This window comes from Convolutriloba macropyga, chromosome 1, assembly GCF_964194025.1.
Source record: "Convolutriloba macropyga chromosome 1, txConMacr16.3, whole genome shotgun sequence".
Classification (NCBI taxonomy): Eukaryota; Metazoa; Xenacoelomorpha; order Acoela; family Convolutidae; genus Convolutriloba; species Convolutriloba macropyga.
The window spans coordinates 29,072,832-29,100,477 of NC_134468.1; the positions used below are offsets into that span (position 1 = coordinate 29,072,832).

At 33.4% G+C, this 27,646-nt stretch overlaps 1 protein-coding gene across 1 annotated transcript in view; it reads right to left on the reverse strand.

Moving 5' to 3' along the window:
- Positions 1 to 27,646, reverse strand: part of LOC142337663 (uncharacterized) — a 454,746-nt gene that overhangs the window by 206,501 nt on the left and 220,599 nt on the right. The gene's annotated exons all lie outside the window — the stretch shown is intronic.

Sequence of the window (27,646 nt, forward strand, 5' to 3'; positions counted from 1 at the left end):
TGGGACTGGAGTGCTGGTAAGCTAGCGCACAATGAATAACTGCGAAAAGATGATATCGCCTCTACAATGTCCTCGGCCCTTGTCCCCGCCGCCAGCCCCTCCACACAACCAAGCACCCACTAACACACACATGCACACGCACGCACACACACACACGCACGCACGCACGCACACACACGCACGCACGCACGCACGTACACACACACACACACACACACACACACACACACACACACACACACACACACGCACGCACACGCACACACGCACACACACACTCTCTCTCTCTCTCTCACGCATACACACAACACACGCACACACACCCAAAACATTCAAAATCCTAGTACAGCACCTACGTCACAGAAAACATTCTCCCGTTCTTCCTTGGTCCTTTCATTGTCTAGTTCATAAAATTTACAAAAATATACCAATTGCTGTATTTTTCAGCAATTCTTGCATTTGTTATATTTTAAAAAGCACTTCATCATTTTTGAGAAAATTGGAAAATAAATAGAGAAGATTGAAACGAAACAATCACTAAGAGCAATCACGGGGCAATCTTAAGCTTGCAAATTGACTTGTGTTAATAAACAAATTGTTTGTGAGTAGGGAAGAATGGAAAACAATATTTGGGAAAGCATTTCAAACTCAGCCCATTCAATTTGCCAATGTCGTGACACCTCATGCGGAACAACTCCAAATTGGGAAGAGCTTCTACTCCTACTAATGGAAAATACTGTGATTGAAACTTGAACAAATCATTTTTTAGTTTCATTTAGATTATTGCTTTCCCTGTTAACAAATCAGCATCATAGTTGTTTATTAATATTATTACTGTAGCAGAATCACGCTAACTGCAACATTAGCAACGAAAATAACAAACATACATAATGCCATCTAGTCAGACGAGAAATGACCATTGGTGCTTTAAAAAAATTGCTTGTTTTAGACAGGAAAATTTGATCACGCCACATGTCGCTCCATTTTTTCTGGCAAATAAAGCTTTCTTGCTCAAAATTTTCAGTTCTTGGATTGGTTTTCTTTTTATAAGGAATTGCGCTCCTAAGAAATAGAGTATTGTACAACAATCATTAATAGAATTATTAGTAGAATTAAAATGCGATTAAGTTAAAAGTTATGCAAGATACTCTGAAATTGTCAGTTAGCATTTTGTTGCTTATATTACTTTCATAAAAGGTATAGATGGGAATTTGTTATATCGCATCAAATCATTCCAACTGAATCTTATCGAGATTTTTCTCCTTTTATGTTCCAATAATCACACGATATCTTCCCAGGTCGAGATCCCAGATCTCTGGTCAGACAAATTTTGAGCACAAATCTGTACATAGTGCGTTGGAATAACATAATCTTGAAAAAAAAAACCTGGTGTTCACATGGTCTGATCAGAGGTGAATTTGGTCTAAAAGGGGTTTGATCAGAGAGCATTTTAGTTTGCTACGGTCGTAGCAGAAGCGGACTTGAGCGCACAAAAATCTGCTCAGAGGCTAACTTGAGCGCACCAAGGTCTGATCAGAGGAAATGTTGTCCTTCCATTTTGATTTTAGATTTTGTCATTTCTGATGCTGTCCTGTGATGTTTGTATAGGTATATTGATTTATCAGAATTGCAGTAGAGGTCTCCAAAATTATGAAAAATCATACATGTGAAATCATGTCATTCATATCTTGGGCATGACCGTTTTCCATAATATATCAATGAAACCTAAATACACATAGCTGTGGCAAAGTTTGTTCACTGAAAGCATTCAATATATAGAAGAAATTCAATGCGTTGTTCATCTGAAACAAAAACTGAGGTTCACATAATAACCCTCACCCCATTGTAGTATATTTACTGTAATGGGGAGCTATATTGATTATCATTAAAAATCGGCTGTGACCAAATCATAGATGATTTTGAGCTCACCAAAGGCTGGATAATGGTCTGGAAACAAACCTCACCAAAGTAACACTATAGTTTGCCGCATGGTCGGGAATTTGTCTAATAAAAAACTTCGCGAATAAAACTTTGTCGAAAAAATTAAACACATATGTTCTTCAATGCAGTGTCGTATCAACTTAATCAAGCTTCAATCAAGAGCTTGCAGAAATTGGAGGGGTTTCTTTCCAACCGTCACTGATTGATTTTGAAGCTGAAAAGTTCATAAATCTACAAATTGCTACAAAAATAACATTATATTTAGTAACATATAGATTCCTTTACATAAGTAGTAAACAGGGTAAAAACGTCATTTTTATCATTTCTAAAAAACTCCCATTTCTGATTTTTTTCCTCTATGTTCTTAATTGCTCCCACCCACTTTAGTAGGGGAGGAACTATATGCTCAACTGGGCTTTGATTTTTAGTCAATTTTCGCCGATCAATATATTTGTCCTATAGATTTGTGAGTGGTATCACAAGAAAGCTTGTCATGCATAGAATATCATTTTTTTTCGATTTTCGCTTTATACGAGGAGTTACGGAGGTTTAAATCTTCCTAAACCTTAGCATCACTGGCATTGTCTTCATCACACTCTTCGTAAGTTCTACTGACAGTTCGATCAATTTTGCTTGAAAAAATGATGATATTATTATCGAGGGTCTTTTTGGTTTTACGATTAATAAAAAAAGAGAGTTGCTGTTAATTGTCTGATCCAAGCGTTTTGGCTAAACTTTTTTCTGCATTTTTACAAATTTAGAATTTATCAATTTTTTTAATTAAAAAATGGCACCAAGTAAGCATATTTAGCTCATTTTGTTCGAAGTGAACAGTAGTTCAGACATAAAAACTAGTAACACAACCTTCCTTTACTTAGTTGAGCACTATTTTCACCTCGGTTCCAAGGAAAGTGTTCTTCAATTAACATTTAGCAACCTTTCGCTAATTTAGATCTAAATTCATCAAAAAAGCATCAATTTCTTTAAGATGCTAAGATTTTCGATTGGCTTGATTTTGAACAATGACCTTTTCTAGCAGCCACCCAGTGATTGCACGGCCAGTCATGGTTTCATCGCTTGTTTTTCCAAAGAAAATTGATTCGGTTTGTATTTGGTATTTAGTGCTTCTCCTTTTAAAAAGTGTTTTGTTTTTCTTTTTATTCCAAACAATCTGTTTCATTAAAAGTTTCGATTATTGTAAAGCCTTATTTCCGTTCAAACTAGGCCCAGTTAAAAAATATTGTCTTTTTTGAAAAGAAAAGCTCATGAATTTTTTATAGCTACGACTAATTTTTTCATAAATTTTGTAACAATGGCTCAAGTTTTGCCGGTATTTGATGTTATTTTTGTAGTCTTATGACTCAGTCTAATTAATCGGAGATCTAATTCGTTATTTAAGGAACTATGAATAAAACTATCTAAAGCTTTTAGTTGATTCCTATAGGTTTTTGTAATCTTTGATATTTTTGCAAACTAGCTATTTCGGTACCATCTGAAACAACTTTTCGTTTCAATGCGAAAAGCTTATCGTTTTTAGTCTTCTACTGTGCTTAAGTAAAATGAGTGTAGAATTTTAAATTTTGCGTGTATTCGCTGTTAATTTTTAGTCTCCTGACTTAGTTTCACATATAACAGGACCAAATGGCCTCCTAAGCTGTAAGGAAATCTATTTGCTTATAGCTAATTTAAAGTTTTTGGTTGCTATGAATTAGGGTTTTTACAAACGTTTTTTTGGACGAAAATAAATGGTTTTCAAGATTCGTCACTTTTTATTTCATTTCTGTCACCATGTAGCTTAGTCTCAGCAATGAGAGCGTTCTCATTCTCTTTCAAGTAAATAAGAATTAGAATGTAGACTTCATTGCTTTATTATTCAATAAATAATGGTTTTTTGAATTTGGTACTGCCAAAATCGTCTTCCAATTTTTTGAGTTTTTCTGTCTTGTCCGATTATCACTTTAAAGATACATTAATGACAAGTTACTTAGCACCCGTCGAAGGACGTTGATTGACGTGAATGACGTTGAAGGAAGGTAAAATTCACTATTTGTAAAAATTTTATTGGATGGGTATTTATTTAGTAATTTGAGCTGAAAGCATTTTTTCAATTAAAACACCATTTATTTTTGAACAATGAACTTTTAAATCTCATTTTTGCTAGATAATTAAGCAGGAAACGTGCTTGAGCGGTGTCGATACATTATGTACAAACGCACGTTACCGAACCTCCTTGCTGTCATTAGTCTTCTTTTTGATGAAGCATAGGACATTTTTCAGGGTTAAGTATCGACTTGTTAATTTAAAAATAGTGATAGATCTCAATTAATCCATTTCATTGTTCGGACGTCGTTTTCGCAGGAATTCGGTTGTTGATTGGTTTTGGTTGATGTTTCATGTTTGAATTTAATTATTTGTAGGATCACTGACTATCAAGAACGGTCAGTTTCCATGATCAAATTAAGTTTCTAAAAATTTTCTCTGTTGGTAAATTATGGTCTTGAATGCTACCAGAGGATTGTTATTGCCATCGCGAAGCTATCAGACTCCGAGGAAAAACCAATTGGTTGATAACTTCAAGATGGGAAAACATCAGTTTGGTAATGTTTTAAATCAACGCTCAATGCGATTATAACTGTTTCATAATTAAGTCCTCATTGCGATCCCACTTTCATTTCAGCCACACTTTTCTCGCAACTGTTTGTATATGAAGAGTGGCGAGAAAATAGTGCAAGAAAAAGATAATCTAGTCAATATCAATGTTCTGTCAGCTCTACAACTGTTGTAATCGCTTACGAGAGTTCATTTAAAACCTTACAACACGAGTTTTTTTTGGCCTATTGAAATCATTCAATGCCTCGGCTCAACCCCGGAGTTTGATAACTTTGCGATGACAATAACATCCGCAACCATGTTGTGAAATTCAATAATCAACTCTCGTCAAGATAACAACAGTAGCATAATTAGCGCCAATGAAACTGATAGTGCATGATGAAAAGCTGAAAGGGAGCAAAACTCTCTCTGCTTTGGGATCAAGATATCTTCCTCTACCAAATTTTTTGCCACTGTCGCCATGTGAAGAGTTGATTAAAATATTAACTACAAAAATGTTATAACTCTTTTTACGTTATGCAACAACTGGGCTTCAGATCGGAGTTTTATTACTTTTCGATGGCAATAAAAGCCGTATGGCAACATCAAAATAATAACTCTTACTGCAATGCAACATAATTAACCAATCAGACAATATTAGCGCGCGATGATTACTTCGAAAATCAAAAACAAAGGCAGAATTCTCCGTTGGGATCCTTGTCGTTTTTTGCATTTTTTTTACCACTGGTGCCATAAGAAGGGCGAGAAAAGAGTGGCGGAGAAGAAAATCTAATCAATTTTTGGTGTGGGGTGAGTTGTACAACTATTGTAATCACAACGAGAGTTGATTAAAAACATCACGAGCCAGTTTTTATCGCCTTTTTTTAATTTATCAACGACTTTTTTTGGCTCAGAGCTTTTTCATCTTCACGATGGTGATAAAAACAGTGAAGTAGGATTTTTTAATCAGCTCTTGATGTGATCAAAACAGTTGCATAGCTTACACCGCACTGCAGCTGAGTAGACTACTTTTTTTCAATGTTTCTCGCCATTTTAAATAAAGTAAACAGTGAGGAGAAAAGTTGACGGAAAGAGGTAGTATAAATCCAAAACAAACAGAGTTTTAAATGCTCGTATTTTTCATCGGGCGCTATTAAGCTATTTCATTAAGTTATGCAACTGTGGTGATCATGACGAAAGTTGAAGAAATTTTTACTTGATAATGGAAAAACTTGAAGTTTAGTTTTTCACCGGTTTTGAAAGCTTCAATGTTTTAATTTAGCAACTGATACGAGTTGTCTTCAATCCGAATCTGCCGATAAAGAGGTTTTGAATAAAAGACTCACGTAAAAATTTTAAAGTGCCGAAAGTCTGCAGTGTAAGAAGTTAAAATGCTAGAAGTTCCTGTATACAAAGCGAGAAGTTTGACCTCCCTGAACTTTCGGCATTTTAAAACGTGCGTGTTTCATGTTTTAAGTAATGGTTAAGTGACTCTGCTTGAAGTCACTGAAAACTTCTGGCGTTTATCGAGAACCGTGGAGCGGTTCTAGATATTATGTCAGAATTTCGAAGTGACTTCTGCAGAGACACTTAAACTTGCTTAAAACACAAAACGCGCACGCTTTAAAATGACGAAAGTCAACGAAATTCAACTTCTGGCTAAGTAGGAACTTCTGGCATTTTGACTTCTAGCACTGCAGACTTTCCGTATTTTGAAATGTGCACGTGAGTCCTTTAAGCATGGTTACCTGACTCTGCAGAAGTCACTTCGAGATTGTGACTTAATATCTCGAACCGTTTCGCGGTTCTCGACAAACGCCATAAGTTCTCAGTGATTTCAAGCAGAGTCAAGTAACTTATACTTATTTTATTAAGTAAACTAATTTAGTTTTGCACCAACAAATGTACTTACGATGCCATTTATTTTATACTAAACAACAAATTGTTTGTCAAATTTTATTGCTTCTACTCTAACGGGCCAATCATTGTTTTTTTTTTTAAATTTTTTTAATGATTGCACGCTCATAGATCGAAATTCCGAAATTAAGTAATTCCAACGTGAGAACTAGTGTTTGTTTTCACTACAAATTTAATAACATACGGCAAGGAAAAAATAAAAAGGTCTCAATCTGTTTATTTCAACTCACTGATTTAATAAAAACAAACCGACAGCCGTGATTACTTTTTTGAGTACCTTTACTTGAATAAATATTGCAATCAATGAGAAAGCGTGAGCAAATCACTTTCTTTTAAGCCGTCTAATTTGTGATTTTGCACTCAAAAGCAATCTCTGCAATTAATACTAGTTAATAACTATAAATACTTTATTGCACATATTGTCAAAATGAACGAAATTTCTCCCGCACGTAAGTAACTTTTAAATTAACCGCGAATTTGAAACTATTTTCAATCAGTTTAGGGAAAAATGAAAGATTTTTCCGGCCGATTGAACATTTAATTGTTCACAGATGGTATCGAGATTGTTGTTGCATCCTAGAGCTACTTTGTTCACTACTACACTGCTAGCATTAATTGTTTACTATTTTTGTTTATGATTTAATTTTTGGTCTGCAGTTCACACTTCAATGGGAAATATGACCAACAGCTGTATTATCCTGATTTGTTCACATCCTGGCTTTTATTGAACTTAATTCTAGCCATTAATCTATTCCATTCATTGGATCTTTTTTGTTTTTGTATAACAGCACAGGGGGTGCGATTGGGGGGGGGGGGCAGAGAAATCCCATTCATTATTCATTAATAGTAGTTCAACTCAGATAATTGAAGAGAATTATTGAAATCAATGTATATAGCAATCTTGAACTAAAAAAATACTAGAATAAGTATTTAGCCATTGTTTTACCTCTCCCAGGTTTTCATGATTTTTCAGGGACGTTAAATTTTGACACTTTGTGAAAATCAATCTTGAATTCCGTGGAAAACAAGGTTGAAATTGGAAAAAAATGAGAATAAGCAAAATTTGTCAATGTTACACCCGAAATTACACGGACCGGTCTGTTGTTCATTTCATAGTGAGTGGGTTACTCAGAAAGATTCACACGGGCTTTTAAAATCTATTTAATAAAGAATAGCTAGTTAACAATAAAAAAAGAGTGTGGGGTATAGACAAAGAGAGAGACAGAAAGAGGGAGAGAGAAAGGCACGGGTTGTAATGTGTTAATTAATATTCAAAGAGAGGGGGGCTCTTTCTTAAAAAGTTACAAGCAGTTGCCCACTTAGCTATGCCAGGGCAAGCGTATCCAAGTGTAAAATATGGTAATTTGTACACTTTACAAACTCCCATTTTAGCACAATAAACAAACAAACACAAGAGAGTATTTTGTGTGTCTGAAAATAATGTCTCATAAATACCAAACAGTTATATCTTTTCATTCATTCCCTAAAAGACTAAATCCAAGTGCCGCCAAAATATGACATAAGGAAGTCCAAACTACGACAAATAAAAAATACAAATAAAAAAATGATACAGATAAAAAATTGCAGGCCAGTTTTTTTTTCTTAACTAATTTGCCCTAACTAATGAATGGTTGAAAGTCGGAACACATGAACTTTTCTTTCTTGCCAAATAGTAACAGATTAGGATTAGGCAGATTGTTTAGTTTTTGCCAGGGAGTATCTTAAAAATAATGAAAAGGTTAAAAGACAAAGTGTCTTCGGTTAACAGCAGTTTACTTGAAAAAATAACCTGAGAAAGAATTGATCATATGATAGTTTTTTGCTTGTTTTATACTCATTTCTGTTGAAAATACCAAAGAGGGGGATGATTGATGAAAAAGTGCTGGAAAAAGTTCTGATAGTCCATTTTAATCAAAACAAATTCTTTCTGTTTTCATCAAAGCGCTGCCTCAGAAAATTTAAGAACAGCAGCATCGCGCTTTTGTTAACACAAAAAATGTTTCACGTTCACAAAAGGAGAAAAACCGACAAGAAGAAGTCATCATCATCAGTTTCAAATATGTCCAATTGACTATACATGATTGGTGTCTTACATTTTCAAGTGTTGCGGCAAATCATTCATTTAATTTCCAGCTTACTTGTTCAAAAAAACCTTTAATTAGTTACTGATAAATCTCACGTTAAAGAACAAGCAAATTTGGTTTCTGTGCCTCGACTTATGAAAAGACTTTAAAAATCTATTGGGGCCAATATTGACTATAACTGCACGGTTGAGGTTCCTAGTTAATGTCGAGCTAAAGTATTCTCGCGGGTCGAGCTAAAATATTTTCATATTGGATAAAAATTGACCATAGTCTATAATGGTTCGAGTTAATGCCTTTTCATAACTAATTCTAGTCCAGCTAAGGTCTTTCCGTGGGTCCACCATTAGTCTTTTCATAACCAACAAAGTCGAGTTAAGGTATTTTCAGTGGTCAACGATTAGTCTTTTCATGACCAAATATCGTCCAATAATGTCCTTTCGTTTCATGGGTCCACCATTAGTCTTTTCAAAACCAACGGAGTCAAGTGAAGGTCTTTTCATTGGTTCAGCATTAGTCTTTTCATAAGTAATCAAAACCACAACCATCCTACATCCTAGTGACCTAGTCTTAGAGTGAAAGCTTGTAAAAGCTCGCAATATTTGAATTCACACATATTCCGGGCATCTACAAAATTTGTTATATAAAGCATCACGAAAAGGGTCCTTCCGACTTCGATCTCCGTTTTTCTCAACATTTTTTGTTCTAATTTTTTCTTGATATAATTTTGCGTCGAGCTAAAGTCTTTTGCAAAGTTTTGGGTCAATATAAAGTCTTATGTCAAAAATCTGAGCTTATACGAGTAGCTTATTTCGAATTTTTAATCACATTGATAACAAGAAAGTTGATGTCACGTTGATGGTCTTTGATGTGAGGTGCAGTTTATGGGAATCTCGTGAAAAGAATCTTAATAGTTTTCCTAATCTTCCAACGTTTTCGTAATCTTCCAATAAAGAAAACGTTGTTCACCATCCCGAAAATGCCTTCTCCAAGAAATTCATCCTAACTAAAAGTATACGCATGGTAAACAAAATATAATTGCGGATGAATAGCTTATAAAATTTTCCTTGTAAAAATTTTAAATCAAGTGAAATACTTCCTTCAAAATTGCCATGAACTTTAACCCAAAAAACGTCTCACGTGGCGCAGAGTGTTCCAATATACTCAACCACAGCTTAGAACGGTTGCAGAAGCAAATAAATTAGATTCCTTTCTAAGTAATAACAACCAATGCGATTAGAGATTACACCAAACCATTGGACTTCTCCATTTAAAAAACAATCAAGGCGGTGGGATAAATTATGCTTGAACATAACGCTCAAATCTTGTTCAAAAAAATTTGGTGTATCCATTTGAAAAATCGCTTTAAGCTCAAACCACAATGAAAAATAAATGGTGCACCATTAGAGGGCGATTGATAGCTGCCATTAATCAGACTAACGACAAACAACAAAATCAATTCAAAACAACAAAAATTGTTTTTACTCAAAACGCATTGTCTTTCTATTTACTTGAGTTGGATGCAAACTTTTTCTTTGCTGAGACCATGCTGCAATATGACATCAATAAGATAAAATGTGGCAGAAATAAAAAAAACTGTTTTTTCTCTTGAAAACAGAAGTTTTAAAACCAAAAAAAGATAAGCTTTCAAATAAAAACCAGTAAACAGATAAATTTGTTCTACCCAGCTTGACAATTCAAATAGAATAAACTGAGACTAGAATAAAGGACTACAAGCTAACAACATATTCAGGCAAAACTGAAAACAAATCATGACTTTTCCCGTGAAATTAGAATATATTTCAATTGGCATTCATTTGCAAGTAAGTTTGATTTGTCAATAATTGAGTTTTGATTTGGAAACCTTTTCGTTTGTAATTAACATACAAAAATGGCAAAATTATTATTTAAAAAAAAAATTAGCATTGCAACACAAAAAACTTGTAGAAAGTGTAGAAATTCACTATCAGACAAAAACACTGGTCATGCCTTTGCTGCTAGTCCTTTAAAACAAAATACTGTTCTTAATGTTACCTAACAAGCTGGTTTGACAAAAAAAATTAAAAAACAAATGAAGAATTCTAAAGAATTGTATTAGCCAAAAATCATTGTGTATAAACTAAAAGCATTAGCTGTTTTTTTTAATGGCGCCTGAGATAGCCAATCAATTAGACATTTTAGACAAAAGAGCCCAAAAAATATGTGAATACTCAAGAATTCGTTTAAAATGTACAAACAATTTTTATCGGAGTAAAAAAAAACCATGGCTTTACTCCGAAAATATCAGCGGTTTTTATGTCTGTACTACCGGTAAATTTGGACAAAGTGGGCTTAATAAGTGTATTTGGTGCCATTCTTCATGAAAAAAAATTAAAATGCTGAATTTTCAAAATTTTAGACCAAGTTTCAACCAAAACGGTTGTTTCAAGCATTTCAATAACACTGTTTAATCTTAACGTGAAATCTATGAGACTACCATTAACAATTCTATCAAATTTTTTCACCCAAAAATTACACAGTACATGAACAGAACAACAAAAGTGAGACTAACGTTCACAAAATTTTGGAACCTCCGAAATTCAAATATATAAATTTCATTTGAAAATCTACGCTTGACAAGCTTTCTATTGCTACCACTCACAACACGTTACAATGAATATATTGATCGACGAATATTGAAAGAAAAAATACCCAGTGGAGCATATAGTTTATCCCTCATTAAAGTGGTTTGGAACAATTGTTTTAATCTTACTTTTTGTTTATTCACTAACAAACGAATAAAATCGCATGTAAGAAAAAAATATCCGAGAAAGAATAATTGATTTTGCTGCACCAAATGCAATAAATCCGGGAGTTTCAAGCTCAGTATCTTCAGTCAGTATAATAAAAATCTGGAGATTCCTAAAATCTTCTTTTTAGTCCTCAAAGATGTTGATTCATTGAAATTTGAGCAGACGATGGCTATGCGTTTTTCAGGAACATTAAACCACAATTGCCATGATTAAAAAACAAAAAAACTTTATAAGTCCTGGTTTTCTTAAACTTATTGTGGTCGTGTCGTTCAATCTTAAATTTGTTCTTTTCAGGAGGCAAAATGTTCCTCCGTGACGAGTTTCAAAATTTTTTAATGATTAACCTTGGTTCATTAACAGCTGAATTTCTTAGCAAACAAGCGCCAATCTTTCGTAATCAAGCACAATATTTTACGAAAAAAATAGTATCTATCTGGTATTTATATCTCAAAAGAGTTCAACAATTCAATTTAAGAAATGTAAATCAAACAATCACAGAAAAAAATTAAATTCCTAGTAGTTATCAAATGTTTATAAAAAGCGACTACAGAGAAACAAAAGAAATCTGATAAAACTTCTTTTTTCAAAATTAATCTTGTCAAAATATGGAAATATTAAAAAAAAGCAAAGAGATATTGAAATTAAGCGTCTTTAAAACACATCAACCAATATTAAATGGACAAGATCAACACAAAGTATGAAAAATAGCCAAAATGCCTCCTATGAGAAAAATCAAGCTACTTTCTGAAAACAGGTGGCCTTAAAACGGAGAATGATAAAGTAACACTTATGACAAAGACAACTAGATACTAGATGACTACAAGGTACATAACTTTTGTGATTTTTTTTACAATAAATAGAAAAAATGAAAGTAGAAAGTATCAAAAAATAGAAAGTGATAACACGATAACATAAGTTTTCACGATGGCATAACCTACGTAAGAAATTTTTTGTGCCAACTCGAAAACCAACGGCACCTTTGTTAATGAGATTAGTTGATAAAGTCTCACAAAAAAGTATATACAGTCAGAAATCAACACTACTGTTTTGTTGTGAAAAAGAGAGTTGTCAAAATAAAACAGCCTTTAGAATTCATTCAAAGAAACTCGGTGCTCAATCAAAAAGTTTGATAAAACCTTTTTCACTGCGGTCAGCAAAAACTATAGCAGAAAACAAAATAATAAGATAAGAAATCATAATCCACTACTTTTTTCTAAAAAAACAATAGATGTGAGAGCCATGAAAATTAATAGCTAAGGAGCAAATCAACTCAAACGATTCAGTTGTTTCCCAGAAAGCCGATGCATTGCGCAGTTCAACCCACTTACATTTTCCATAAAAAAGTACCACTTTTAGTAGGATTTGTAAAACAATCAAAACAACCATTAATGAGAACAGAAATGAAGTTGCTGTCTGTCAAAAAATAGCTTGAAATCAAAGACAAAAATATAGTTTCTCCATCAGCTTTACAGAGAAGTGAGAGATTTTAGGTCTTTTTTGTACTGGCTTGTTGACTACCTTGACAACTGAGGGGTGATGATGCAAAGAGCAATATGACTTCTCAATGTTATCAATTGGTCAAAAAATGTCGAAAAGATTTTGAAAATATCTTAAAAACGATATCACTCGGATAGTCTTTATCTTCAATGGTTAGAAAAACCTTCGCTGCAAACTGAGGTTTTAAAAAAATTTCAGACTGTTTTTTGGATATTATAACAATCTTTATTGGGCTTTAAAAATGTATCCTTTTATCTTTCTAAGTTACACAAAAATCTGTTAACATCCGCGGTAGAAAAAGTCAGACCGCAATAGAGATATTTGTTCTTAAAAAATTAAAAAGCATTTTACGTGTCGCAGTTTGCTCAAACTAATCTAACATTTCAATCTTCATTTTTTCTTGTCTACTGGGCGCAAAAACGTTGCTCATGGACAATTACAAAATTGCAGTTCACAATGATGAATTTTGTCTCACTAACAGCAAAATTATTTAACACTTCATTTTGGCGAAAAAAACTGTCCGCTTAGCTATTAGAGTTCAAATGTGTTTTCAGTCAACCAATCTCATTTTTCGAATTTAAGTTACTGTTCAATTATGTGACTATGTTATTGTGTCATTTTTGAACATAAATTTGGTGTAAATTAGTAAAATATAATCAGCCGGTCCTCAAAATGTCTTAATGTCGTCATCATTTCAAATTTCTTCGTTAAAAAATCCAATAAATTAATAGCACCTAATAGCGATCACTTTGCAAAAAATTAAAGAGATTAAATTTGATTAACGCAAATATGAAATAAACGATGCTAACATTCTCAATTTAGGTAAAGTAATTTAGCTCAGAAAACGACTGGCCGAATGCGAAATAAAAGATGTAGGGTTGAAAACTATCGCGAATTTTCTTGAGAACTAAACTGATAAAGTAACAAACCACGTCAAATGCACAAAGGCAGCTCTTCTGTGTTAGATGTCACAAAGCAAAAACTACTCAATGAACCGAACGCTCGAAGAAATATTGAACTGGACAAATCAATAATTGCAATCTAATTTGTTGATTAATTTAGCGTCCTAAATTATTGGGTTTTTGTAGCAACAGTCTTTTACTGTCAATAAAGCATACGACCGCAGGTAAACAACTGAAAACAAAAAATTTACGAAGGAAAATTTTGTTCCAAAAAACTAGAGGTGAGGATCTCTGAAACCTATTTGTAAAGTATCGTTGAAACAGCCTTTTCAAAACACATGAACTGATTTGGCGAAAACTTTGCAAAGACAAAGTATGATGAATTTTCAAACAAAAACAAACTTTTTCAAGCAGAAAATTATTTTTTGAAATACTAAACAAAGTTAATTCATATTAATAGTTATTTCCCTTACTTTACTACATCCGTGTATTAGAAATTCTGTTTTTGAACACTTTGGAATTTATATATTTTACAATGTTTGTCGGAACAATGTTGTTTAAAAATTCTAATTACCTTGAAACGTTCCTGTTTCAGAAACTACGTGTTCAAAATTTTTCGAGGGAAGTGAACAGAGTGCGACAGTTCTTAAATTTATATGTATTAGTATGCGTTTGTGAGCCATGGCTTTCTTCAGCGACATTTCAATAAAAGATACCAAGAACGTGTAGGATGAAATTCCAAAAAAAAAACTTTTTCTTTTTTTTAATAATATACCACTGCGACATGAAAAGACCGATGTGCATGACGCAATGAGAAGTGACTCAAAACATGGAATGTTCCGTTCGAATACTCCAGAAAAAAATCGTCAAGAAAAATTTTTGTGAGATAAAGTGCCTGAAAAAAAAACGTTTTGACCGTAATAGTTGAAATCTGCGTTTCAAACTATTAGTTTCAATAGAAATTCTATAGATTTCTTGAAGTCAATACGGAGAAATATTGGACTTTTCAATTGTTCTGAATATTTTCCAATCAATTGATATAAAATCATATTTGCATTTCTGCTCTTCTTGATATGTACGCTCTATAAACAAACATCTTGACAACTGCTGGTATTTTCTGAAAAAATCAGTCGACAAAGCTGACAATTTTCCTTTAAGAACTCTGAGCCAGCATCTATCTTTAAATCTAGCCAAGCAAAATTGAGTTGCGTTTAATCCCGGGCAATTCTTTCCAAAAATTTTCATTGAACAAAGGTTTCTGTCCAATGCGTTAGTTGTAAATCAGAAAAAAATACCGCAACCTGCTAGGCGGATACATTAAGAAAACAATCGGTTTGTTTTCTTTGGATTCATTTCAAATAGTTTCCTTGTAGGACAGCGTTCATCTACTTTTGAGCGGCATGCTCTGTAAAATTGAGCGCGAGCAGGTTAAAATCATTCGCACACTCAACTAAAGCTGCTCATGTTTTCTGTGAAATTGAGTTCAAGGTCTGTCAACAGGAACCTAAGTCCAAATTCCCAGGTTGTGCGCGACCCAAGTCAGCTTTGATCAGACCATCCAGACCATTATCGGCTCTGATCAGACAGATTTGAGTGGGGCACTGGGGGTGGCAGACTGAAGTGAGTCGCGCACTGGGGTTGCCAGACCAACATTAGTAGCACGCTCTGGGCGCCAGACTTACTTGAATTTTGCACGGGGGTGCCAGACCCACTTCTGTTGCACACTGGGAGTACCGAGACTGACACTTTCAAGCTTTTGAAAATCAGTAGTCTTTGGTATAATTTCTTTTTTTTGGAAAAAAAGACGTCATTTTATGAATATGGTTTTTGGGTTCTTCAGTAAAAAATATTTGTTTTTTGTTTTAATATTTGTAAAAACAAAGAAAAAAGTTTAGCTCTACAACAATTACCAACAAAATATAGTCTTTTTTTGTGGTATTTTATGTTCATCAAGTAAAATTGGGAAGTGCTCTTCAAATACTGTCCCCTCGGGCTTTAATTATCTCTTCTTCTTTTCAGGTGACGGGCCCTTTTGGTTGCACCTCCTGGTCCTAATCAGACTTTGCAGACTCCGGAACGTTTTCTGATGAGACCGTACAGACTTTGGAAATAGCTTTTTTCAGACTATACAGATCATACCACAAAACTCCAGACCTTAGACCGCGCTGTAATCAGACTGTCCAGACTCTGATCCGGGCTCTGATCAGACTGTCCGGACAATAGGTAGTGCGCTGATTAGACTCCGGATCGGGTCCTGATTAGACCATCCAAACCGTAGATAATGCTGCCAGACTCTGTGGAGCGGTCGTTGTTTACCCCCATGCGCAACCTAATTTGTCTGATCAGGGCCAGTTTGGGTCGCGCACCTGATCCTGGGTTAGTAAGATCTGTTTTTTTCGTCACTCGCGCAACATTTGCCAATTGGAAACGCCTTTTTGCTATAATGGCAGGTTGAGCATTACAGTTACGACTTCTAACAACGGTGTCGCAATCTCATTAGGTGTTTTTGCCTATCTTTCATAAGATCCACAAGCATCAGTTTCAATCTTTTCTGTATGCTCAAAACCAAAATTGCAATGGATTTCAGGAATGATGTTTTCATGCAAATCAGAACACCTGAAAGCAGCATATTTGGATCGCTTCCGCAAATTTTTAGAAGAATGGTGAAACAGCTCTTCATTTGTGGGCCGACTCAATACTCAATAGAAAATAAATTTGTACTACGGAATTTTATAATGATTTTCTCTCTTACAGAACAAAAATCCACTCCTCAGAAAAACGTCTTCTAATTGCACAAACTGTTAACGTCTCTTTGCAATTGATTGCTTCAAAATTTGCTCAAGAGTAAGTGAAAAATTTATGTTTTCCCTTTATTTACCGCCGAGTTTGTTGAAAATGCATTTTTTGAACACTTTGAAGTTCCTGTTTTAAAGATCATTGAAAAACTTTGAAAAAAGTGACATGAGTTCGCAAAATTTTAGGTTTACATGTAATAAATTGATTTTGAGAGCAGTGAAAATCTTGAGCATCATCTTAATAGAGATGTTCATAATCAAGCAATGTGTAGGATGAGTTTCCAGTTTTTAGTTTCTCCACTTATGTCATCTATACAGAATTTTGATTAAATAAGAGATTTCAAAGACGTCCGCGCTCTGAGTTTTTCTTTACGAGTGTGATAAACCTATTTCTTTGCCTTTAAAACATCTGTGCATATTTTTTTCTGACAGAAAAACATTTTGTTGGATTTTGAGATATTTTTAAAAACTATTTCGCAGGCAATTTGGCAAAAACATTGGTCAACTCACTATTTTTTGCTGTTTCTTCACTACTCTAAGACATGATCAGAAAATTTGACCTCCTAGATCGCAAAATGATTCTATTTAAAACGAATTTTTACTCTGGAAAAAAGCCATCAAAAGGATTGAAAAGCTTTATTCAATTTCCTTTCGCCTGGATAAAAAAATTGATTGGCATTAGATTAATTCAAACGCAAAAAAATGAAATTTTCACGTTGCAAAGAATTATTTAAGAGAAATTTGATTTATGCAAACATATAGATAAAAGATGCTTACATGCTCAATTTAAGTAAGTTAATTGAGCTCAGAAAATGAATGGCCAAATGCGAATTGGAATTAACAGATGTAGGGTTGAAAAAATTACAACAGAAAAATTTTTCCCTAAAAACTAGAGATGAGGATCTCTGAAACAAGTGTCTAAGTTATCGTTGAAACAGCATTTTTAAAACACATGAACCCAATTTGTCACGAAAATGTTGCCACGACAAAGTATGAAAAGTGGCAAAATTGCGCTATACAAGACATATCGAACTGATTTTAACAAAGAAAATCATCAAACTTTTTAGAGCAGAAAATTATTTATTGAAATGCTAAACAGAGTAATTTCATCGATGATTAAAAAGAAAAAAATTAGTTTTTAAATAATTAACGAAGAAAAGTGATTACAAAAATCGAAAACTGCCGTCAAGATTCAAATTTTGCCAAAATTTTTCGGAACTATAGGATTTCTATGTGAACAAAACGTTAGTGAAAAAATTTAAAGTTCCTAAAGTTGTGCAAACGTTAGTGACAACATTTAAAATTCCTAAAGTTGTGCAAACTAAAAAGCTGACGAGACTTCTCTTAATGAAGAATTTTTAAAGATTTATAACAAAATGGGATAAGCAGTTGCTGATTCTATTGCATTTAAAAAGTGTTATTTTTTGGTTCTAAAATCGGTGTACTTAAGAAAAAGGTTTGGTTTAAAGTCCACAATTAAAAAATTCATTAATTTGAAATCTCATTGAAATCTTCCGGCCCATTCAATTTTGATTACAAATAAATACGGATTATAGAAGTTTATTCTGCACTTCACAGCTACAGAATCAAAAATTCAATCCTACGAAAAACCATAACCTCTTCGCTAGCTGCACAAACTGGTAACCATTACATTGATTCATCAAAATTTTTTCAAGTGCAATTGGAAATTGTAGGTTTTTGCTTTAGTTTACCTCCATGTGTTAGATATGCTGTTTTTGAACACTTTGTAATTGATATCTTTTAAACTGGTTGGAATATTGCTGTTTAAATTTCATATCTACGTTAAAACCCACCTGTTTCAAAAACTTTTTTTGAACAATTTTGAAACAGGTGTTCAAAGTTTGAAATTTTTCAGGTTTATATGCAATAGATTGCTTCCGTAATTCATGAAAACCCTGAGAATCATCTTCGCAGACATGTGCAAAATCAAGTAGTTAGGTAGGATGAATTTACAGTTTTTAATTTTTCCAATCATGTCATCTATACAGATACAGATTTTTCATTAAAAAAGAGATTAAAAAATTTTGCCCTCTGCTTTTTTCTATACAAGTGTAATCACTCTAAACCGTTGAGATAAAAACATATGTGCATAATTCCCTCTGACAGAAGGAACAAAATTTTTTGTTAGATTTTGAGATATTTTGAAATTCAAGTTACTGCTCATTTATGTGACAATATTATCAGGTCACTTTTGAAATTAAATTTGGGTAAAATCTGAAAAATCGTCAACCAGTCTTCAAAATGCCTTAATTGCATCAAAATTTCAAATTTCTCAGTTAAAATTCCTTTACCTAATGGCACCGAGGCAATAACTTTGCAAAACAACAAATAATTGAAATTTGATTTACGCATACAATAAATTAACGACGCTAAGAATTTCAATTTAGGTGGAACATTGGAACTCTAAAAACAACTTCTCGAATGCCAGCAAAATAAAAAAGAAATGTTAAAAACTCTATCGCAAAACTTAATCGTGAACTAAACTGATTAAAGTAACAAACCTTGTCAGTTTCACAAAGGCATCTCCTGTAAATTAGATGTTGCAGGGCAGAAATTACTCAATGGACCGTGGTCAAACGCACGAAAAGAAGAGGATGACTGCGAAATATTGAAATATTGAACTCTATTGAAACTTGCAATCTAATATGTCTATTAGTTTTTTTCGTAAAGTATCGGGTTTTTGTAGCAACAGCCTTTTGCAGTCATTGAAGCATACGACCACACGTAAGCAACTGAAAACAAAAATTTACAAAAAAATTGTTCCTTAAAAATTTGGAGGCGAGGATCTCTCAAACTAATATCTAAATAATCGTTGCAACTGAGCTTTTTTTAAACACATGAACCAAGTTTGGTAAAAAAATTTTACCACAACAAAATATGAAAAATGAAAAATTTGCTCTATCTCAGATACATCTCACTGATTTTTTCAAAACCTTTAGAGCAGAAAATTTTTATCAAAAAATGTAACTGAGTCATTTCATCGATGATTAGAAAGAACAAAAAATTAGTAATTATATAAATAACAACCGAAAGTGTTTAAAAATTGAAAACTGCAATCAGGATTCAAAGAATTATAGGATCTCTCTATTAAAAAACCATTAGCGACGCAATGAAAAAATTGATTTTTTCGGTTTTAAAAACAAATTTTGTTGTATTTAAAAATTTAAAAAATTTTATCTCAAATTGTCAAAAACTTGACAGACTTGGCAAATCAGCGTAACAGATTCAATTGTTCCTCAACAGAAAAACAAAACAATTCAGGAAATCGAACCACATGAAGTTTTGCAATATTATAAAATTTGCAATCAATATCAGTTTGGCGGATGACAAATAACCGGTTGTGTTTGTAATCCACAATTTTAAAAAATCCCACTTGAATTTGTAGGCCGATTCAATACGAATTACAAGTAAATACTGAATATGGAAATATGTTCTATACTTCATAGTTACAAAAAAATGCACTCCTCAGAAAAATCGTAATCTCGTCTCTAGCTTCACAATTTGTTAGCCATTACATTGAGTCTTCAACATTTTCTCGAGTGCAATTTGAAAATGTTGGTTTTTCCTTTAATTTACCTCCGTGTTTCAAAAATGCTGTTTTTGAACACTTTGCAGTTGATATCTTTTACGCTAGTTGTCGGAACATTGCCGTTTAATTTTTTATCTAAGGTAAGAACGCCCCTGTTTCAAAAACCATGCTTTTGAAAATTTTTGAGCGGAGTTAACAAAATTCGACAGTTCTTAAATTTATTGGTACTAAACTGCTTTCGTGAGCCATGGCATTCTTGAGCAGAATTTCCAAATAGTCAAGCGACGTGTAAGATGATTTAGCAAACAAACTTTTTCCAGCATTTTTTTCTAGCATACAATTAAACTTGAAATAAGCAATGTTTATGTCGCTAAAAAACTTCAATTGAGAAGAAATTATTCGAAATATGGAATCACCCGATCGACTACTCAAGAAAGTAGTCAGGAAAAATTATTCAGAGATAAAGTGCCTGAAAAAACCTATTGATCGTAGTAGTAGTAGAATTCTGCGTTCTAAACTATTAGTTTCAAAAAAACTTCAATTGATTCCTTGAGGTCAAAATGAAAGAAACTTGGACTTTTCATTTCTTCTGCTTTTTGTTTAATCAAATGATATAAAATCAGATAGGCATTTCTTCTTCTCTTGTTCTGTGCGTTGCTTTTGGTTTTTTCCTCTTGATCGCTTTTGGTTTTTTCTGAAATAATCAGTTGACAAAGCTGACAGTTTTCATTTAAGTACCTCGATTCAGCATCTATCTTTAAATCTAGCCAAGCAAAATTGTGTTGCGTTTAGCCCCGAGCAATTCTTTCAAAACGTTTTCATTGAACAAAGATTTCTGCCCAATGCATTAGTTGTCAATTAGAAAAAATACCACAACCTGCTAGGCGGAAAGCTTTCCGAAAAAAAATCAGTTTGTTTCCTTTGGATTCATTTCAACTAGTCTCCTTGTCAGAAAAAAATCAGTTTGTTTTTATTCACTTCAACTACACTTCTTGTATGATAGCGTTCATCTCCTTTTGAGCTTCAAGTTCTGTAAAATTGAGCGGAGCAGGTTAGAGTTATTTGCAGAACTAACTAAAGCTACGCCTGTTTTCTGTGAAATTTACTTCAAGGTCTGCCATCAGGAACCTAAGTCTTTCGCTACGGATTTCCTTTGCTGATGTTTTCAAATTAATTTTTGCCATTAACGACGGTATTTTGTTCTCCTTCAGTAACATTCAATTGATCCAAACTTCAACAAAATCGGGATTAGCAGTTGAATGAGTTTTTCAAAAAGGAGTAAGACAAACCAAAACAAATTCTCCTTTAAAATGTTTCGCAGAGACATACCAAATCTGCAAATGATTTGTCCAAATTCTTTGAAATATTATGTTGCATATGGAACACAGCAGCTTCTGTCGAGCAGGTTGTCATATATCCACATTCATTGATCCAAATTTTGACTCAAAATTTTCAGCAGAGGCGGTAAATAACACTGGACAATATATTAGTTACCAAGATCTGTCTCATTTCGTCACTGGCACAACATTAACCAATTGGAATCGTTTTTTTGCTATAGTGACAGAATGAACACTTGAGTTGAGACTTCAATCAACTCTGTCGCTATTATCTTTGAAAAACTGGTATTTTTGAAGTATTACTAGAGGCCAATACGAATTGGTGCTCTGATTCCCTAATTAGCCTGAAAAAAAGGCGTGAATATTTTGGGCCAGTTTTTCAAAAAAAAACAGTCACACTTGTTTTACGCAAAAACACGACGTCCACGAGTCCCAAACACCTGATTAAAGGGATGATAAATAACTGGCAGGATTTAAAGTCCGCGATTGAAAAATTCATTTATTTGAAATACAATCCAATTCTATGAGCGGATTCAATACTGATTACAGAATTAATGCATATTATTAAGTCTTATTTTGCTTCACTGAGTTACAGAATGAAAAACCCAATCCTCAGAAAAACAGTCATCTCTTATTTACCTGCACAAACACTTAACGTTTACAGCGATTGATTCAAAATTTGCTCGAAAGCAAATTAAAAACTTGTGTTTTCCCGTTATGTTACATCCGACTATGTAAAGAAAGCATTGTTTCATTACTCTGAATTTGAATGCTTTTACACATAAGTTAGCTCTTTCAGTTGTGAAAAGAGCAATGTAGATGACACAAAACTCAAGATCTCAAACAAGGAAGAAGCCAGTCAGAACATGGGATCACTCGATCGAATACCCAAGAAGAAAACAGTCTAGAAAAATTATTGTGAGGTAAAATGCCTAAAAAAATCTATTGATCGTAGTAGTAGTAGTAGTAGTTGTAGTAGTAGTAGTAGTAGTAGTAGTAGTAGTAGTAGTAGTAGTAGTAGTAGTAGTAGTAGTAGTAGTAGTAGTAGTAGTAGTAGTAGTAGTAGTAGTAGTAGTAGTAGTAGTAGTAGTAGTAGTAGTAGTAGTAGTAGTAGTAGTAGTAGTAGTAGTAGTAGTAGTAGTAGTAGTAGTAGTAGTAGTAGTAGAAGAATTCTGCGTTCCGAACTATTAGTTTCAATAACACTTCAATTGATTCCTTGAGGTCAAAATGAAAGAAATTGGGACATTTTAATTCTTCTGCATTTTGTTTAATCAAATGATATAAAATCAGATAAGCATTTCTTCTTCTCTTGTTCTGTACCTTGCAAAAAAAATCTTGATAACTATTGGTTTTATTCTTAAATAATCAGTTGACAAAGCTGACAGTTTTCATTTAAGCATTCTGAATCAGCATTTATCTGTATATCTAGCCAAGCAAAATTTAGTTGCGTTTAGCGAGCAATACTTTCAAAACACTTTCAATAAACAAAAATTTCTTTCATATGCGTTAGTTGTAAAATAGAAAAAAAAACCACATCCTGCTAGGCGGAAAGCATTCAGAAAAAAATCAGTTTGTTTTCTTTGGATTTATTTCAACTAGTTTCCTTGTCAGAAAAAAATCAGTTCGTTTTTTATTCATTTCAACTAGATTCCTTGTCAGATAGCGTTCATCTCCTTTTAAGCTGCCTGTTATGTAAAATCGAACGGAGCAGGTTAGAGTTTTTTGCAGAATTAACTAAAGCTACGCATGTTTTCTGTGAATTTGAGTTCAAGATCTGCCATCAGGAACCCAAGTCTTTTGCAACGGATTTCCTTTGCTGATAAGTTTTCAAATTAACATTTGCCATTAACAACGGTTTTTTTTTTCTCCTTCACTAACATTCTATTGATCCAAACTTCAACAAAATCGGAATTAGCAGTTGAATGAGTTTTTCAAATAGGAGTAAGACAAACCAAAACAAATTCTCCTTTAAAATTTTTTGCAGAGACATACCAAGTCTGCAAATGATTTGTCAAAATTCTTTGAAATATTATGTTGCATGTGAACGAAAGCAGCTCCTGTCCAGCAGATTGTCATAAGTCCACATTCAGTGAACCAAATTTTGACTCTAAGCTTTCAGCAGAGGCCGTAAATAACTCTGGATAATATATTAGTTACCAAGATCTGTCTCATTTTTTCACAGGCACAACATTAGCCAATTGGAAACGTTTCTTTGCTATAATGACAGGATGAACACTTGAGTTCCATCAACTCTGTCGCTATTATCTTTGAAAAACTCGTATTTTTGGGGTATTACTAGAAGCCAATACTTATTGGTGCTCTGATTAGCCTGAAAAAAAGGCTTGAATATTTTGGGCCAATTTTTCAAAAAACCAGTAATCCTTGTTTTACGCAGAAACACGACGTCCACGAGTCCCAACCACTTGATTTAGGGGAAGATAAATAACTGGCAGGACTTAAAGTCTACAATTGAAAGTTTCAATGATTTGAAATACATTCCAATTCTGTGAGCGGATTCAATACCGATTACAGAATTAATGCATATTATTAAGTCTTGTTTTGCTTCACTGAGTTACAGAGTGAAAAATCCAATCCTCAGAAAAACAGTCATCTGTTATTTACCTGCACAAATAATTAACGTTTACAGTGATTGATTCAAAATTTGCTCGAAAGCATATGAAAAACTTGTGTTTTTCCTCTTATGTTACATCCGACTATATAAAGAAAGCATTGTTTCATTACTCTGAATTTGAATGCTTTTACACTTAAGTTAGCTTTTTCAGCTCTGAAAAGAGCAAGGCATATGACGCAATACTTAAGATCTCAAATAGGGGGAAGCCAATCGAATTCAGGAATCACTCAATCGAATACCCAAGAAAAAAGTAGTCTAGAAAAATTATTGTGAGATAAAAAGCCTGAAAAAATACGTATTGATCGTAATAGTGGAATTCTGCGTTCCAAACCATTAGTTTCGATAAAATTTCTGTAGATCAGATTTGCATTTCTACTTCTCTCGGTCTGTACGTTGCAAAAACAAAAATCGTAATCATTGTTGGTATTTTTCTGAAAAAAATCGGTCAATATAGTTGACAGTTTTCCTTAAAAAACTCTGATTCAACCTCTATCGTTAACTCCAATCAAAATATTGGTGGTTCCGAGGTAGGTTTAGTCACAAGCATTTTTCTAATTTCTGACTTCAAGATTTCTGTCCAATGCATTAGCTGAAAATCCGACATAAATACCACGACTTGTCAGGCGGAAACCATTCAGCAAAAGAAATCAGCTTGTTTTCGTCGGATGTAATTCAACTTGTTTCCTTTAAACCCTTATAAGACAACGTTCATCTCCATTTGATCTGCATGTTCTCTAAAATGGGGCACGAGCAAAAAAAATCATTCGCATACTTGACCAAAGTTGTGCATGTTATCTGTCAATTTGAATTCAAGATCTACCATCAAAAACCTAACCTTTTCCCTGCGGATATCCTTTGCTGGTACGTTTTTAATTCAAAACTTGCCATTAATAACTACATTTTGTTCTCGTTCAGTTAAAAACACTTTCAAACAAGCCTGAACAAAATCAGAATCAGCAGGCGAATGACTTTTTCAAAGAAGAGTTAAAGACAAAAAACAATTGCACTTTTGAAATTCTTTGCAGAGACATAATAAGTCTGCAAAATTTCGTCCAATTTGTTTGAAATATTATGTTGCATATGAAGAGAGCAGTTTCTGTCAAGCCGCTTGTTAAATATTCACATTGATTCATCCCAATTTTGACCCTAAGCTTCCACAAGAGGCGTCAAAGAACACTGGACAATATATAAGTTAGTTAGATCTGTCATTGCGTCACTGATGACACAACAATTGCCAATTGGGAACGCCTCTTTGCTACAATGACAGGTTGAACAGTTGAGTTGCGAATTCGTAATGTCATCTCAATTCTGTCGCAATCTCATTAACTATTTTTGCTTATCTTTCATAAGATCCACATGCACCTGTTTCAATCTTTTCTGTACACTCTTAAAAATTGCACTGGATTTCTGGAATGACGTTTTGATGCAAGTGAGATTACCGGAAACGTGTATATACGGATTTTTGGCGCAAATGTTTAAGAGAATGGGAAAACAACTCTCAATTTTCTGGTCCTGTGCCTTTAAAAAGTGTAAAATACATAAAGATGGCTATACAATTTTCACAAATTTACAACCATCTCCAGTTGTTATTTCCTATACAAACATCTTTGTATTTCAACGTCGAAAATGTCTTATTTTTCTGAGGTATTACGTTAAGCTAATGGAGCTGTGATTGCTTAATTAGCTTGAAAAAAAAAGACTTCAAAACTGTATTACCATTTTTTAGAAATATAATGAATACCAGAAACACTTGTTTTAAGCAGCACGTCCAAGAGTCCCAACCGCAGGATTTGGGGGATGATAAATAACCGGCATGACCTAAGTCCACAATTCAAAATTCAATGATTTGAAATTCCATCCAAATCTGTCGCCCATTCTATAGTGATTACAGAATTAATACATATTATGGAATTTTATTCCGCTTTTCTAGATTACAGTATACAAAATCAATTCCTCAAAAAAACGTCTTCTAACTGCAAAAATTGTTAACATCTCTTTGTTATTGATTGCTTCAAAAACTGCTCGAGAGCAATTGAAAAGTTTATGTTTTCTCTTTATTTTACCGCCGAGGATATTGAAAATGCATATTTGAACACTTTGAAATTCCTGTTTTACAGATCATTGAAAAATTTTGAAACAAGTGGCCAGAGTTCGAAAGTTCTTAGGTTTATATGTAATAAATTGATTTTGTGAGCAGTGAAAATCTTGAGCATCATCTTAATAAAGATAATCATAATCAAGCAAAGTGTAGGATGAGTTTCCAGTTTTCAGTTTTTCCACTTATGTCATCTATACAGATTTTTGAATAAATAAGAGGTTTAAAAAATTTTTAATCGCTGAGTTTTTCTGTACGAGTTTGGTGAACCTAATTCTTTGCGTTAGAAACATCTGTGGATAATTTCTTTTGACAGAAAAACTTTTCGTTGGATTTTGAGATATTTTTAAAAAACCAATTTGCCAGCGATTTGGCGCAAAAATTGTTTGACTCACTATTTTTTGCTGGTTCTTTTCCACTACTCCAAGACTTGACCAGACAAATTTGACCTCGCAGAATAAATCTATTTGAAACAAATTTTCAAGGTGGAAAAAAAGCCATCAAAAAGAAAATAAGTGCTTTACTCCTTTTCGTTTCGCCTGGATAAAAAATTGATTGGCAGCAAATTAAATCAAACGCAAAAAATGAAATATCCAGTTTTGTTGAAATTGTTTATTGTACAATACTGAAAAAAAGCGCTGATTGGACGAGCCGCAAAATCAGGGTTCATTATGATCACTCTTATGTGACCAACATCGAGAAAATTTTTATGATTATTTAAAATTTGCATGAATTGTTTTTTGCTTGAATTGTTCAAGAAGCTTATTTACGATGCCATCTTTTTTTTTTACCCCGCAAGTTTCTCAGATGGCACTTAGTCCTTTTCATAATATCTTTTTATGATTGTCAAAAGTGACAAACCAACTCTAAGCCCAATCATTATTGAGTTCTTCCTCTCTGTGCATATCAACACAAGCAATAAACCGGTACGTGCGTTTTTCGTCCAAAATATTAGGGCAAATTAAAGACAAACAATCAGGGCTACTCTGGGTTAATAAATTTATTTCATCAACAAGTTGGGCAAACTATTTAGGAATTTACTTGACCAGGAAGATTGTTTTCAATATGACGTAAAAGATCATCAACAAAAAAATTAAGACGCATTGACAATAATGACAATTGTTTAACCTAAAATCTGAGCACAAAATTAATATCTTAGGACCTCTAACCAGTGTAAACATTTCATCAGGGCAACCTGTATCACGGATAACAACCAAAGACAAAAAGTCATAACAAGCTCAAAACAAACTTTCATGATAAAATAGGGACTCATAAATATCTGTTTCGGAAGATCGGAAAAAAGAAAACTTTTCCAGTTTTCGCCTTTTCACTACTGTTAAAGATCAAGTTTTTTTTGCAACAAGTAAATTAAAATCATAACCCTACGGTACAATATGCTTGAAACAAAAAATACTTCAAATCATTCAAACAAAATAAAGTATTAAACATCAACAAATTTCTTAAGGAATCACATTATAAAATTTTCTTCCGATCGTTTTCCTCCTAAAAATAAAAATA